The sequence below is a fragment of the Vicia villosa genome, unplaced genomic scaffold (genome assembly GCF_029867415.1).
Source record: "Vicia villosa cultivar HV-30 ecotype Madison, WI unplaced genomic scaffold, Vvil1.0 ctg.003334F_1_1, whole genome shotgun sequence".
Classification (NCBI taxonomy): Eukaryota; Viridiplantae; Streptophyta; class Magnoliopsida; order Fabales; family Fabaceae; genus Vicia; species Vicia villosa.
The window spans coordinates 230,921-247,093 of record NW_026706180.1 but is presented as its reverse complement, the minus strand read 5'-3'; positions in this window follow the sequence as shown (position 1 = coordinate 247,093).

The following is a 16,173-nucleotide window of genomic DNA, read 5'->3' as shown; positions in this document are numbered from 1 at the left end:
GGGACTGTCTGTATAGGAGGCAGTTAAGCGTACCTGATTTTTGTGCAGTGTTGAGTTTCTGCTAATCATGTGATATTCAGAAGACTTCTAACACAAAAATCTTGGAAATTTGAATTGTGAATGATTGATTTGATTGATTGTACAAATCACTGAGAATTGTACTGTCTGCAGTCTGGCTGTCAACTGACTGTTCGTGTACTGAAGCAGCAGTTAAAGTGAAAAATCAACTGTCAAAGTTAATTTCTTTTTTTGTTGTTATTTTTGTTTTTGTTTGGTGTGAAGCATGAAAATTTATTTACATGACTTGTTAGAAACAGAAACATAATAAATAACTGATATTTACAGTATGTGGGCAAAATTACCGATAATAACCTGAAAATTATTTACTGCACAGAAATAGAAATATTTGACTGGCAGAAAACACACAAAATATTATCTTAGTAATTAAGCAATATTATGACAAATAGTACAACATTTAATACTGACAGCATAAATATTACATACTATTGAACAGTACGACGAATAGACGGTACGTTTAAGAAAATAAGAAACACGGCAAACTTTAAAAATGACGGTTGATGAACCATGCTATGATTAATAACATGTAGATGATTGGGAGCATAACCATTGCAGGTCCACACTCCTCAGGACTGTGTAGGCAGAAGAAAGTCATGATCACCGTAGCAATGGTGATGACTGTAAGAAACAGTGTCTCTATCCATTTTGCCATTCTTGCTAGGAAAGAAGAAAGAAAATGGATGATGAAGTAGAAATTTGAAAGAAGATTTAGAATTTGATGTGAGATTTGTGGGAAGAATGAGAGGTATTTATAGAATGGAAAGATGATAGAGACGTTGGGGAATGATGTGATTCCGTACAAAAGGAAATTTGAGTGGTAGTGAGATTTGAAAGAAAGTGTAAGGTATTGTTGGGAAAAGAGAGATGGATAGAATAAAGTTGAGATTTGAATTTGAAAGAAGAGATTTGAAAAGATTTTGAAAATAATGGAATATAGTACAAAAGTTAGTGGGAAAACAAAAACAATTGTTACCAGTACAGTGTGAGTTTCCTGCTTTTGCGCCTGCAAAAAGATTTAACCCTGCATGAACTGTGTTAGTACTATTTATCTGTAAAATAAATAAATAGTATTTGTGAAGTAAAGAACAGTATTTGGCGTTTGCGTAAGAATAAATTCCACTGTAAGCCAAGTTACTGTGTAAGAAAAATTCTGAAAACCAAGTTCTTCATATGTCAGGATATTTTGAAAAAATCCATGTTTATATGAGACTCTTAATTTTCATATTGAAACTTTCCTGAAAAAAGATGTGGGCAAATTTTGGGGTATAACATGTGGAAACTGCCAGATCGTGGGAACGTGGCAGTTGGCCACTGGGTGAAAGTGGGCCACGTCATCGCGTTCCCTGTGGCCGGCGCGGAGCTGGAAGCCATGTGTGCATTTTTCTAGAAAAACACTATTTTTTGGCGTTTTTGCTTGTTTCTTCGCAGAAGGCTCTGAAAGGACATGTGACCTGAAAACAAGGAAATACATACATAATAATAGAAAACAATAATAAAAACTAAGGAAGACATGTGATATTCGAGTCAAAAACATTGTGCGATTCGGTGTTATCAAATTCTCCCACACTTAAACCTTTGCTTGTCCTCAAGCAAAACTCTCAGAAGTAGATAAAGAGATACAAATGTTTTTGAGTAATCAAGCTAAAGTGGAAAGGTTCAAGTGAGGGTATGTTGACAGGTACCAACTATTTGAACTAAGGGTATCGGAATGACACTTACCGCAAAATGCGAGCATAAACCTTATTCCTACACAAGTCAATTCCTATTAGTCCCACTATGCTAAGACTTTTCTTTTAGGTGAGGTCCTTTTTCATTCAGGTGTAATCACATTAAGCCCGTTATCCGTACATACTCATAGTGCAGTGACCGGTTAGTGACTCTGATCTCAAGAAATGGGGCTCTGGTACAAGATTTGGTAACCCCTTTTATTTACCCAATTACAGCTGTGGGGGATCGGATCGTAATCCGTCCTACTGAGTTCAGCACCAGATACCCCTGAACCAGCCATAATGGGTAGTGCCTATTTATTATTTTTTTGTTTCTTTTTCTTTTGTTTTTTGGATGCTTACAACAAGTCGAACTAAATGATCGTGTGAGGATCACCTAGCTCAAGGTCGCAATCATGCATTTTTATTATTATTTTTTTCTTTAAGGCAAAAGAAAAGATCATTCACTTATTTTTATCTATCCGACACGTAGAGCATGCTTAGGCCGGAACCGACTACGGAAATAAACTACTTAAGGACCTATTTGTAAAATTCAAATCATAGCATGGGGAGAAGACGGAACTAACTCTAATATTTACAAGGTTTACGGTGTAAAGACGATATTGATTTTTCAAAAAGGGTACCCAAGACTAAACACACCCTATCCTAAACCTAAAACTTATGACTCAAAATCTTAAAACATATTGTATTCATTTAGTACAAAAATTTTGGTAAGGTAAAAAGTGGGAAAAACTTAAGGATACACTACGCAAAATGACTCGTCAATTACATGTATTTTATTATACAGCTAAATTACTAGAAGGAAATAAAACAACTTAAAATACTAAAAATGAAATGCTGAAAGGGAAATAATGGAAAGGAAAATGAAAGCAATAAAATGCTCCTCCCACACTTAAATTGGACATTGTCCCCAATGTTCCAAAGTAAGTCCTGGTAGGAGATACCTGATAAGACTAGTGAGGTCCACTAGTCCCCTCGCCATCCTGAGGTGTACGTCCGGAACGACGGCTACGACTACGGCGGCGGCTATCTCTGTCAAGGGCAAACTGCTCCATACGCTCAGTGAGAGGGTCATACCCCAAAATTTTCCCGATCAAATCTACGTCCGTTAATCCATCAAGTTCAAAATTAAGAGTCATGGGGTTCGACATTTCTATTGTCAAACCCGCCCTCTTATAAATCAGGTTGAGTTAACACAAGGGCGTAAGTAACAGATGTTTAGGACCCGAACGTTGGGCCCGACTATTACAAGGATTTTATCATTATTTGGGGGTATTATGGGTTTTATTAACATTTGTTTTGATTTTAGCATTATAAATTTTATTATTAATATTAATATTATTAGAATTATTATTAGATAGTATTAGGATTAATTAGGTTTTATTAATTATATATTATTAAAATTAGTATTAATATTATTATTTAGGGTAGAATATTATTAGTATTATTATATTATTATTATCAAGATTATTTTTAATTTTTTTAATTATTAGGTTAGTTGGGCAATAGGCCCATTAGGTATAGAAATACCCTAAATAGACCAATATAAAAAAGGACTTTTTTCTAACAACTCGAGGGGGGGGGGGGTGGGGGGAGGCCGAAAAAGTTTTTGGCTGGATCATTTTTTGGTTTGACTAATTTTGTCACAGATGGACTGTTGTACCCCAAAATTTGCCTACACTTTTCGAAATTTCAAAACTATTTCAAAAAATTGGATTTTATAAAATCTCGGGTTCATTTACATTGACATCTTGAATTTTATAAATATTCGATTTAAAGTCTGTTTTAAAAAATATAGTAGTTTACTCTTAAATTGCTTATATTTTAATAAATAGAAAATGCTGGTCGATGCTTCATATACTTTCAATTGGCTTTTTATTTCAAATAAATAATGTAGCACAATTGGTAAGGAGATAAGATTTGCAAGTGCAAGGTGTTGGGTTTGAATCTCACTTCTGACAGTTTTCCCTTTCATTTTGTTTCTACCTTAGTTTTAATTTTATTTTCATTTATATTCAAAAATCACAAAAAAATAAGTTTTTTTAATATTTAAATGTTATTTTCGTATTTATTTATTTATTATTTAAAAAAAATGTTTTTTTTACTTTATTCACTTTATATTAAAAAAATATCTAAAAAAATCATAAAATAAAAAGATATTCAAAAAGATTTGTTCAATGTTCCAAAAATTGCATTTTTAATTATTTTATTATTTATTTCGTTTTTTAATTAATAGGTTTTTAAAAGAAAATATTTTTTATTTATGTCACAATTTTACGCATTCTATAACTCAAAATCCAAAAAAAGAAAAGTTTTAATATAGCTTGATGATATTTCTAGCATATTGGTTGTCTTAAGGAACAAGAAATAATTTTCAATCAATTTCAATATTTTTTCAATCAATTTCAATCAAAGTTGTTATTATATTTATTTTTGCCTTTTTTAACTTTAGGTCTAAAATCTGTACATTATAAAGACTAACGATTAACCCTTAACATCTGGAACACAGGCCGTACAAATATCACTTCTAAATTCCAACCACTCATCTAACAATTTCCCGCCCACTTTCACGTACAAAACCATTTTCCCAGCAAACAAAAACCTTATCTTTTTCAATACACCATGAAACAGTCTTTTACAACACAAACCTGTGTCACCTAAACCAATCACCCTGCAACAAACCAAAACGTGAACCCGTAAAACCAAAATTCCGAACCTCACATATACACCACCATCCATCCACGCTTTAATACAAACCCACACCATTACAATCATCATCAAATTTATCCACAACTAAAGCCAGATAACTTCATCTCCATTAACCAATCTTCATTCAAAATATGTCACAATTTATAACAAAAAAAAAAATCGAAAGAGTTCTTGGCAATTTCCATAAATTTTAACAGATCAAAAAATTTGTGTTGTTATCTTTACAGGAAAAAGAAAAGGAAAAATCGGAGAAGCACAACAACAAATGACCGATTCATAGCTTCCAGCACCGTGTCACTGAACCTACATCTTCACAGATTCGGACCACTGTACCCGCGTTGACGACGGCATCGAGAAGCTGCAGCGAATCTACGAATGGCAGAATCTCTGACCCGGGTCCCTCCGCCGTCGGACATCACAATCGACACCCATACCGCTCCAAATCGCAGCCAACAACCACGCTCACCACCGTGCTTCGACGCCACCCCGATCCGACCGCGATTCAACCAGATCCAAGCTCAGATCCGCCGCACAAACCGGACCGACGTTCAACTGCACCGCTCACGGATCTGCCACTCCGGCTTTAAGGAATACCGATATCATCCATTAATACGGTAACCATGCTTTTTTTTTATTTTGTTTCTTGAGAGAGAGGCTTAAATTTTGTTGAGTTTTGGTACAGGTTTGTTTGGAAATTTGAGAGGAAGAAGAAGCATATGATAAAAAGAAGGGGAGAGTTCATCTTCACGTGAAAAAGGAAGAGGAAATTGGATCTTTTTGTTTTTTTAGTCCCTGATATATGTGTTTAAATATATTGTTTTTATTTAATTTGTTTTCTCTAAAAATTATGCCATTTGTCAATCATTCATTGGATTAAAAAATTTGAGTTGAAAAGAAAAAAATGTACTCTCTGAGTACATGAAGATGTACCCCCCCCACCTTGTACTTTTTATTTAGTTTCTTAATTTTTTTTTATCATTTTATAATTAAACTTATAGTTTCATGGTTCATTAGAGTAATAATCTTACAAAAAAAATAAATAAACACAAAAAATATTAGGATTTAGATTTTTTTTCTTTTATTAAAAATACAAAAAAAAAAAACATTTTATTATGTTAGATTAGACAATTTATTTTCTCTTCTCACATACCAAAGATATTTTATTCCATGAATTAGTTCTAGTTTCTTTTTTTTTTTCTTTTTCTAATTTTTTATTAATAATTGTTAATATTTCTTTATCGTTTTCATGCATCATTTTTTTTTATCCGTACTAACATTTTTTATTTTTGTGAGGTACTATCATGGAGCATTGGACTATTTGGCGGACAATTACGATTTTATTTTGTATATTATTTATTTTCACTCTAATTTTTATTTTTTGGGTTTGTAATTTTTTTCCCCCAGTTAATTGTAATCCCCCTCCCCGAAGCCATGTAATAGTCTAGGGCCTTTATTTTTCCGCTTTACTTTCCGCACCTATAAACTGCTATATACTGCTTAGATGTATGTTAGGATTGTATGGCAAGATAACTTAATTAATCGTTAGCTAACCTAACTCAAGATAAAATACTCGAATCTAACACACTTGCACGCACTCACCCCTAGGGTACGCCCCTCTTGGTTGCCTTCGAATATAAGGTCATGTCCCTCGAAATGCAGAGGTACCCATTAGCAAAAGTCCCTCGATTAAAAATCATCGCAAAGATTATAAGTCCCTCGATGACCCACGATGTTGCCTACGATGATATGATCTAGTCCCTCGAATGGTTGCCTACAAAACGATGATTGCCCCTCCGAATATTGATAAAGGTACCTCTACCTGTTGCCTTCAACGACCTCAATGACCCACACGTCCAATATAAACAAGGACTACCTACTTCTATATAGTATGGATAGTCCTAGGAACCTTAAAAAGCATAGAAAAAGACCAATTATTTAGGGTAGTGCTCTTAATCTGCCTAGCTCAATTAAAAAAAACATCTTTTCAATACTCTTTCAAAAACTAAGGTTACGCATTTACGCTAAAGTCCTTATGCCCTTTTTTAACTCAAAACAAACAAACATGAGCTAAGCAAATTAAGAGCCCGTAGATAACTACGGATGAAAAGGGTGCTTACACCTTCCTTTTTAATAACTTACCCCCCGAGCCCGCTTTCTTTTCAAAAGGTCTTTTTCTGTACTTTTTATCTTTCCTAAAATTGGACAAAATAAAAGTCGGTGGCGACTCTTGCTCACCGCAACATTGTTGCTTATTAAAATAAAAGTTAGTTCACCGAGTTACATGGACCAGTCCTATTTTTATAGAAAACAATCTACTAATGATCAGAGAAAAAAGATAAAATATTATAATTAGTATGATTTTCCTCATTTGTTTTTTGGGGGTTTGTTGTTCTTTGTGCAGAAAAGAAGAAAATTATTACGGGGACGAATCCGCTGCAACCGAACCCAGCAACCACCGCTGGCAACTCCTCCCTCCACGCACAGCCACCTTGAGCACCAAACCTCTGCAACCACGACACCACGGATACGCCTCCCCAACGGCGCGGATCTGCCGACCACCACAGGCGAGAATCTCCGTCCGAACCACCCCAATGCAACACCGACACCGGCGAATCACCGGACTCTGCTTCAGCCCCACTTCGGCTACCATCAGCTTCACGCATAACCACCCCTTTTGCGCCGCGATCAATAACAACAGCACCGTCCGGCAGAAATCAAGGAAAACACGCGGACGAAATCGGTGTGTATCGGTGGTTGCAAGCGAAGATTGAGTCGGTCCCGATCCAATTCCTTCCCCTCGGATTCCAATCGTTTTCTTTACAACAATCTGTACCAAATACTTTCAATTTTATTTCACTGCATAAATTATCCCTGCATATGTATTAATAATAACCTCTGTGTTTTCTGGAAAAAAGTTATATGAGAAAGAGGAAGACAGGGTCACGGGTCTGTGTCCATTATTTTGGTTTCTCTGGTTTTGTTTAAGTTAAATAATATTGGCAGCAAGAACATAACAAGCTGTCGTCACAGCATGGATGGCAAGAGGTCTCGTTGGCAAAGTGGAGAGCCTGGGTTCGATTCCCCCTGGCTACAAAAATTTTATTAAATTGTTTGTTTACCGATCCAGTGCTGCTCATCAATGAAGGTTCACCTCGCACGTGCATTATCAGCCATGAGATCACACTAATGTCCAGATCTGACGCATGTGGATTTGCAGGTCCATCAGGGAGGCGCCACACAAGATTATGCCCAGGTTTTCTATATTGTTTTATTTAATATATTACTTAATTTTTTAGGTTAATAACAATCAATTATAGCTAATGTAATTAATTTATAAATTAGGATTAGGAAAATATAAATAAAATTAGGATTAGGGTTAGGATCATAATATTTTTCCCGATTATTCGACCATCTCGATTTAATTTATTTAATCTATTTTAATTAATATTAAATCACAAAAACCCTGTAAAGGTTAAATATTAGGGTTTGCCCAATCCCACTGCCATTTGGCGAAACATTAACCTTTGTTTAATTCTCTTCTCGACGCGGCTAAATCTATTGGTCGCATTAGACAAGAGATAAAAAATATACAAATTTAAAATACATTCAATTTGCTGCCCGCGACGATCGAATCTATCGATCAGAGTAACCAGCAATGCCCCATTAATCCGTTAACTATAATGATCAAATCTATTGATCATCGCAACTAACGGCGACATATCAAATCAGGGTTGTACGCTAAACTTAAAACACATTCAAAACACTTCAAACCAAACTACGAATTTTCATCCTTTCGATCAGGCAATTCAAAATGTCTTTCAAATCACAATTTCAAAAACTACGATAGGCCATTCAAAAAGCCTTCAAACAACCTCATACTAATTCTAAGGCGTACAACCCTGTGCCCGAACTACGTTGACTCTGATTCTCCATAAGGAGATACGTAGGCACTTGGATAACCAAGGCGAGTCCCCTTCCCCATAAATCTCATCTTTGCCCTTTTCACTTCCTTAGCTATTAACCTCTATAATTTTAGCCAAAAACTGTTACTTTAGATTCAAAGCCATAGGAAAGAATTGAGGGTGCCTAACACCTTCCCTCGACCTGATTATAATAACTTACCCCGAATCTCTTAACTGCGTAGGGTTTCCTATTCGCCCTTCAGAATAGGTGGTGACTCTAAAAGTTTAATTTTTAGGGCAGGTTGCTACAGAGAGCAGCATTCGCAGCTTGCAGCTCCCTAGTCCTACCGATTAATGTGCCCTGGGTGGCCTCCATCAATCGGAAATGAGTAGCAAAACTGGTCTGTTGGACGTGCTGCTGGTTTTGGAAAGCCAACTGACTCTCCAAAATGCTACGCAGAGAGGCCGAGTTTTGCGTTTGGGAAGCTTCCATGAACGACATGTTCTCGGAAACCTGTTGCTGGATGGTAGAGAGGAAGGTATCACGCCTCTCCTATCGGGCCATATGCTCTCTCCACATGTCCTCAATAACATGGAAGCTAGGAACGGTACCTGCAGAAGGGTGAGAAGAAGATGGTGCAGTGTGTGATGGTGTGAAGTGCGGTGGTGACTCCGTACGGAGGTCAAACTCATCGTCGGTGTTGTTACCCTCCTCTAAAGGAATGTTTGGGGGTAACAGACCAGTGATAGCGGGAGCGCTTAAATCATAGGTCCAGTTACGCTCAAATCTTATGTCAGTACGGTGGGTACAAGGGGGGATAACACTCTCGATAGCGGCACTACCAACCATAAGGTGATAGCCACCTTCCTTCCTCGTCCTGCATAGTCGCATATCTTTCAAAAACTTTAAGCTTGCAGTACGAGGAGGAAGTGACTCTAAAGTAGCAAGCTCAGTGTCCAATCCAAGGGCACGAGCGATGGTAGTAACCAGGCCACAAAAAAATTCCCTTCTTTTGTTTTAGGCCCCATTGGTTTTGCTTCTTGGGGGTGTACCTAGTATTTTCCTCAACAAACATAATAACAATTATTTTTGTTAAATATATGTATGTATACGCATAAACACATTTATATTTATTATTCTGGAGATAAAATAAGGACAGAAAAGAAGAAAAATGTTAGTAAACAAAAATTTAGAAAATGCAAGTAATGGAAAAACATATATATATATATATATATATATATATATATATATATATATATATATATAAATAAGTACAAACATCAAGTCAACACAATGTAGTAAATGTGCTATGATGTAAAAGATAGAAAATGCGATAAACAAAAACTGGAAATAAGTCTGAAAGGGAAATAACAACATAGTAATATACTATAATAGGAGATCTCATGATCAGCACGGATCTAAATCACCAACCAAGAGGAGGTTGGGCAGGATGCTCAGGGCCTTGTAATATGGCTAGCTGTCGTCTGAGCTCAGCAACCTCATGTGTCAAGTCATCGATCTCACCAACATATGTGGCACCATCTAACTCAACCTGCAAAGTGAGGTCAGTCACCTCCTGACGGAGTGTAGGAGCCTACAATGTAGTAAATGTGCTACGATGTAAAAGATAGAAAATGCGATAAACAGAAACGGGAAATAAGTCTGAAAGGGAAATGAACAACATAGTAATATACTATAATAGGAGATCTCGTGATCAGCACGGGTCTAAATCACCAACCGGGAGGAGGTTGGGCAGGATGCTCAGGGCCTTGTAATTTGGCTAGCTGTCGTCTGAGCTCAGCAACCTCATGTGTCAAGTCATCGATCTCACCAGCATATGTGGCACCATCTAACTCAACCTGCAAAGTGAGGTCAGTCACCTCCTGACGGAGTGTAGCCATCTCTGCTCGCATCGCTACCATCTGTGCTCGCATATCCGGTTCCTGTAAGGCAAAATTATTAGTGTAAACGGTAGTGTGCTCAGCCTCAGGTCCAGGTGTGTGCTTTGGTACTATATCTTCAGTAACTGGATCCTCAATAACTGGTTCCTCTGACTCTGGTGAATACTTTGGCTCTGGAAAATCAGCTATGCCCACAAAAGTCTCGCCCCAACCCTCCAAGGAGTAATTCCAATTTGCCCGGTTGGAGACGTAATTCATCTGTGGATCTGGTAAGGTGAAATAGTAGACAGCCTGATCGTCAATAAGGAGCCTGTACTTATATGGATGGAAAGAAGCTCAGCGCATAAGCCCACGGTCTATGTAGAAATCAATGTCAATACGTGTACTACCACAATATGGGGTCAACTGGAGTAACTGATTATCCAAACCCAAAGCAGATACAATCAGCTTCACATTCCCACCAACGTGCAAATATCCCTCAGTGGACAATGCATTCGTATCGAGACTTTCTATCAAGAAAGCCCCACTAGCGATGGGACGCGACTGACTAGTGCATTACAAAAATAAGATCTCCTCTGCAGTCACGAGATGATCATAATAGCTCCTCCCAAAGAAGGTGTGGTACAGAATCATCTCAAAATACCTGAATGCTGGATTATGGATCCTCTTAGATAGCTGCTCAGACGGGTCAAGACTACCTCCACATATCCAAACCCAAAGCAGATGCAATCAGCTGCACATTCCCACCAACGTGCAAATATCCCTCAATGGACAATGCATCCGTATCGAGACTTTCTATCAAGAAAGCCCCACTAGCGATGGGACGCGACTGACTAGTGCATTACAAAAATAAGATCTCCTCTGCAGTCACGAGATGATCATAATAGCTCCTCCCAAAGAAGATGTGGCACAGAATCATCTCAAAATACCTGAATGCTGGATTATGGATCCTCTCAGATAGCTGCTCAGACGGGTCAAGACTACCTCCATCGGTAATAGCTCTCCAGAACCTGTCTATGTCACTGGTCATGAAATATCCTAGCGGAAGATTAGGGATGGCAGTAAGTGAAGTCTGGAATCCTAGCAAATCTCCAAACTTCTTCAAAGTAAGGGTGTACTCCGTGGCGAACATGTGGAAAGTGATGCGTCCATGGTCATGTCTAGTGCCTACGTAGGGCTCATAATCCAGTGAGCTAAGGAACTCCAAGGTGAGGTTCCTATAGGTCACATGGATGTCCTCAGCATACTCATCCCAACCGATTTGATGGCATAGGTAGCGGAGACTCGCCTCAATACCTAGTGCCTCTATGCAAGCCTGATCTGGCTATCTGGTCGGAAGCATGGGTCGAGCAGACAGTGCAGCAAAACAGGCTCTCTAGGTATCATCTCTGAAGGTCACAGTTAATCCATCGATGAAATCCATCCTGAAAAAGTGGAAACAAAGTATCTGGTCCTGAAAAACACGAATACGAATATTAGTCCAGACTAAATTATATAAATTAAAAAACTAAAACTTAAAAATAAAAATAAAAGGGAAAAGAAAAACATGGGTTGTCTCCCATGTAGTGCTTGTTTAACGTCGTTAGCTTGACGATAAGATCTCACTTTTCTATGTTGGTATTGGCGGTTCTATAAAAATTTGACTAGAGTAGTCAACCGGCAAGTCACCTCCTTTATACAACTGTAATCTTTGTCCATTTACCATGAAAGGAGCGCATGAATTATCCTTGACTTCCACTGCTCCAGACCTCAAAACTTTTGATACTTCGAATGGACCTGTCCATCTTGAACGTAGCTTACCAGGAAAAAGACGCAATATGGAATTGAATAGAAGAACACGGTCGCCTATGTTGAATTCTTTCTTAATGATTTTCTTGTCATGCCACATCTTTGTTCTTTCTTTATATACGATGGCATTTTTGTATGCATTCAGGCGGAGTTCCTCTAACTTATGTGTGTCTAAGATACGCTTTTCTCCAGCTTTTAGGTAGTCTAGGTTTAGAGATTTTATAGCCCAATAGGCTTTGTGTTCTATTTCAAAAGGTAAGTGGCAGGACTTTCCATAGACCAATTGGTAGGGGGTAGTTCCAATAGAGGTTTTATAGGCTGTCCTATAAGCCCATAGTGCATCTTTTAGCTTGGTAGACCAGTCCTTTCTGGATATTGAAACGGTTTTTTCCAGGATCTGCTTAATTTCCCTATTTGATACCTCTACTTGGCCTCTGGTTTGTGGGTGATATGGTGTTGCTACTCTGTGTTTGACTCCGTACTTACTTAGAAGTTTGTCAAATATCTTAGATATAAAATGTGATCCTCCATCACATATGACTAGACGGGGTGTTCCAAATCTAGGAAATATGATGTTCTTGAACAATTTGACTACTACTCTAGTGTTATTCGTTGGTGATGCTACCGCTTCTATCCACTCGGATACGTAGTCCACTGCTACTAGAATGTACTTATTCCCCATCGAAGATGGAAAAGGTCCCATAAAATCTATACCTTATACATCAAAGAGTTCAACTTCTTGAATATTCCTTAAGAGCATTTCGTCACGCCTTGAGATGTTCCCAGTGTGTTGACACCGGTCACACTTGACAATGTAAGCATGGACATCACGCCATAGAGTTGGCCAGTAAAGGCCTGCTTGAAAGATCTTGGCACGTGTCTTAGATGTACTCGCTTGTCCACCATAAGGTGCAGCGTGACAATGTTTGATGACATTTTCCACCTCTTCTTCAGGGACACAACGTCTAAAGATGTTGTTTATCCCTCTCTTAAAAAGGAGTGGTTCATCCCAATAAAAACTTTTGATATCGCTGAAGAACTTCTTCTTTTGTTGGAAACTTAAATCAGGGGGTATGATATCGACAGCTAGATAGTTTACGATGTCAGCGTACCAAGGTACGCTCCTCATTATTGAGATGTTGTCATGGTTTTCTTCTTTATAGGTTTCGGGGTCAACTTCTCTCGTTATGTTTATCCTAGCTATAAGTCTGTCATAGGTGAAGTAATCGTCTATAGGTATTAAATCTGGTTTTAGATGTTCTAGCCTAGAAAGGTCTACTAGATTCTCAGTTCCTTTCTTATCTTTGATATCTATGTCGAATTCTTGGAGCAAGAGAATCCATCTGAGCAATCTTGGCTTAGCATCCTTTTTGTTTAACAAATACCGAATTGCTGCGTGATCAGTGTAGATTACAATCCTAGCTCCTACCAAATAAGATCGAAACTTATCGATTGCGAATACTACGGCCAACAATTCCTTCTCAGTGGTTGTGTAGTTAAGTTGGGCGGCATCTAGGGTTCTACTTGCGTAATAAGTTATATGCAATTTCTTATCTTTTCTTTGCCCTGGAACTGCCCCAACTGCATAGTCACTAGCATCACACATGATTTCGAAAGGTTGCGTCCGATCTGGGGGTTGTATGATAGGAGCTGAAATCAGTGCTTGTTTTAAAATGTCAAAAGCTTCAATGCATTTTTCATTAAAATCGAACTCAACATCTTTCAATAGAAGATTAGTTAAGGGTTTTGTTATTTTGGAGAAGTCTTTGATAAAGCGTCGGTAGAATCCAGCATGTTCTAGGAAACTTCTTACTTCCTTAATGGTTTTAGGTTGGCTGAGGTTCTCTATAACTTCTATCTTGGCTTTGTCGACTTCTATGCCTCTCTCGGAGACAATCTGTCCTTAAACTATTCCTTCATTGACCATAAAATGACATTTCTCCCAGTTTAGCACAAGGTTCACTTCCACACACCTTTCTAAGATTTTCTCAAGGTTAGAGAGACAATTTTTGAAATCAAATCTGCATACCGAGAAATCGTCCATAAATACTTCCATAATATCGTCGAGATAATCTGCGAAAATTGACATCATACAACGCTGGAAAGTGGTAGGTGCATTACAGAGTCGAAAGGGCATTCTCCTGTAGGCAAACAGTGGCGGATCTAGAAATTTTTGTTGGTGGGGGCAAAAAATAGTGTAAGTATTTTGACTAAGAAAAATATTACAAATTTTATAATAATTATAATAACATATAAATTCAAATTATATAAAAATTTATATAAATTATATTTATTTTTTATGGATTTCTTTGTTCTAAAAAAATTTAATGACTTTTTATTATTAATACTATCAAGTATGACACTATAAATATATTCTTGAGTTTTGAAGCCTACTATACCTCCGATGAGTTTTCGAAAATGACACTTTATTATACATAAATTTATATAACCGTTCAATCGCTTATCCTTCATATACGAATTCATATTTTATTCTCTTTAAAATTTATGGTGGAAAAAAATTATTTTCTAACAAAAATAACTACACATCTAACACTTTTTAAATAAAATATCAAATTAAAGACAAACTAGTTCTATAAAGTAAAAGAATTTATAATAAGAATTTAAAAAACAACAATTGAAATAGTTAAACAATTGAAATAGTTAAACTTAAAAGATAAAATTATAACTTGTAGTTAAAGGTAAATTAATGTGATGTGACTACTTAAATTTTATGGGGGCTCTATGAAATATATAGGTTAATGTCATTAAAGAAAAAAATTGTCTTGTGGGGGCTTAAGCCCCCAAAGCTAGTAACGTGCATCCGCCCCTGTAGGCAAATGTTCCATAAGGACAGGCAAATTTTGTCTTATCTTGGTCCTCTGGGTGAATGGGGATTTGGAAAAATCCCGAATATCCATCTAGATAACAGAAATACGAATGCCTAGCTAGACGTTCGAGCATCTGATCTATGAATGGAAGAGGGAAATGATCCTTCCTAGTCGCCTTGTTCAACTTTCTGTAATCTATACACATACGCCATCCTCCTTCTATTCGTTTTGCTACTCGCTCACCCTTCTTATTTTCTACAACCATGATGCCTCCTTTCTTAGGCACCACATGTACAGGGCTTACCCACTCACTATCCGAGATCTGATATATTATCCCAGCTTCAAGTAACTTAAGAACTTCTTTCTTAACTACATCACTCATTATATGGTTTATTCTTCTCTGATGTTCTATCGAGGGTTTCAAGTTTTCTTCTAGCATAATCCGATGCATGCATACAGATGGGCTTATTCCTTTCAACTCGGAGATTTTATAGCCTAATGCTGAGGGATATTTTCGCAAGATATATAAGAGCTGACTTGTTTCTTTTTGGTTCATAGTGGCATTAATTATAACAGGGCGATTCATCTCTTCATCCAAGAACTCATATCTTAGATTCTTGGGTAGTTCTTTAAGTTCTAAAGTGGGTTTTTTGAGATACGGTATAGGGTCTGGTGTAAGAGCTAAACATTCAAAGAGGTTGTCATCAATGTAGGGTTCCATTCTCTCAAATCCATCATCCTCTAAAATGGGGGTTGAAGGTAGTTTAGTTGAAGATTCATCTCGCTCAAGTTCATTTACGCATTCATCAATGATGTCGATTGCATAGCATGCATCTCCTACCACTGGTGCCATGAGAAACTTTGAGAGGATGAATTCTACCTTTTCATCTCCTACTTCGAAGGTTAGTTTTCCTTTCTTAATGTCTGTTATGGCTCCGGCGGTTGACATGAATGGTCTTCCAAAGAGAATCAGAATTTCTTCGTCCTCCTTAATATCCATTACTACGAAATCAGTCGGAATATATAACTGACCTATCTTAACTAGTATATCTTCTAAAATGCCCATAGGGTATTTGACAGATCTATCATCTAATTGTAAAGACATTTTGGTTGGCTGAAGTTCTCCTAAGGTTAACCTCTTACAAACTGCCAAAGGCATTAAGCTCACGCTTGCCCCTAGGTCTAAAAAAGCTTTGTCGATCATATGATTTCCTAGGATGCAGGGAATGGAAAAACTTC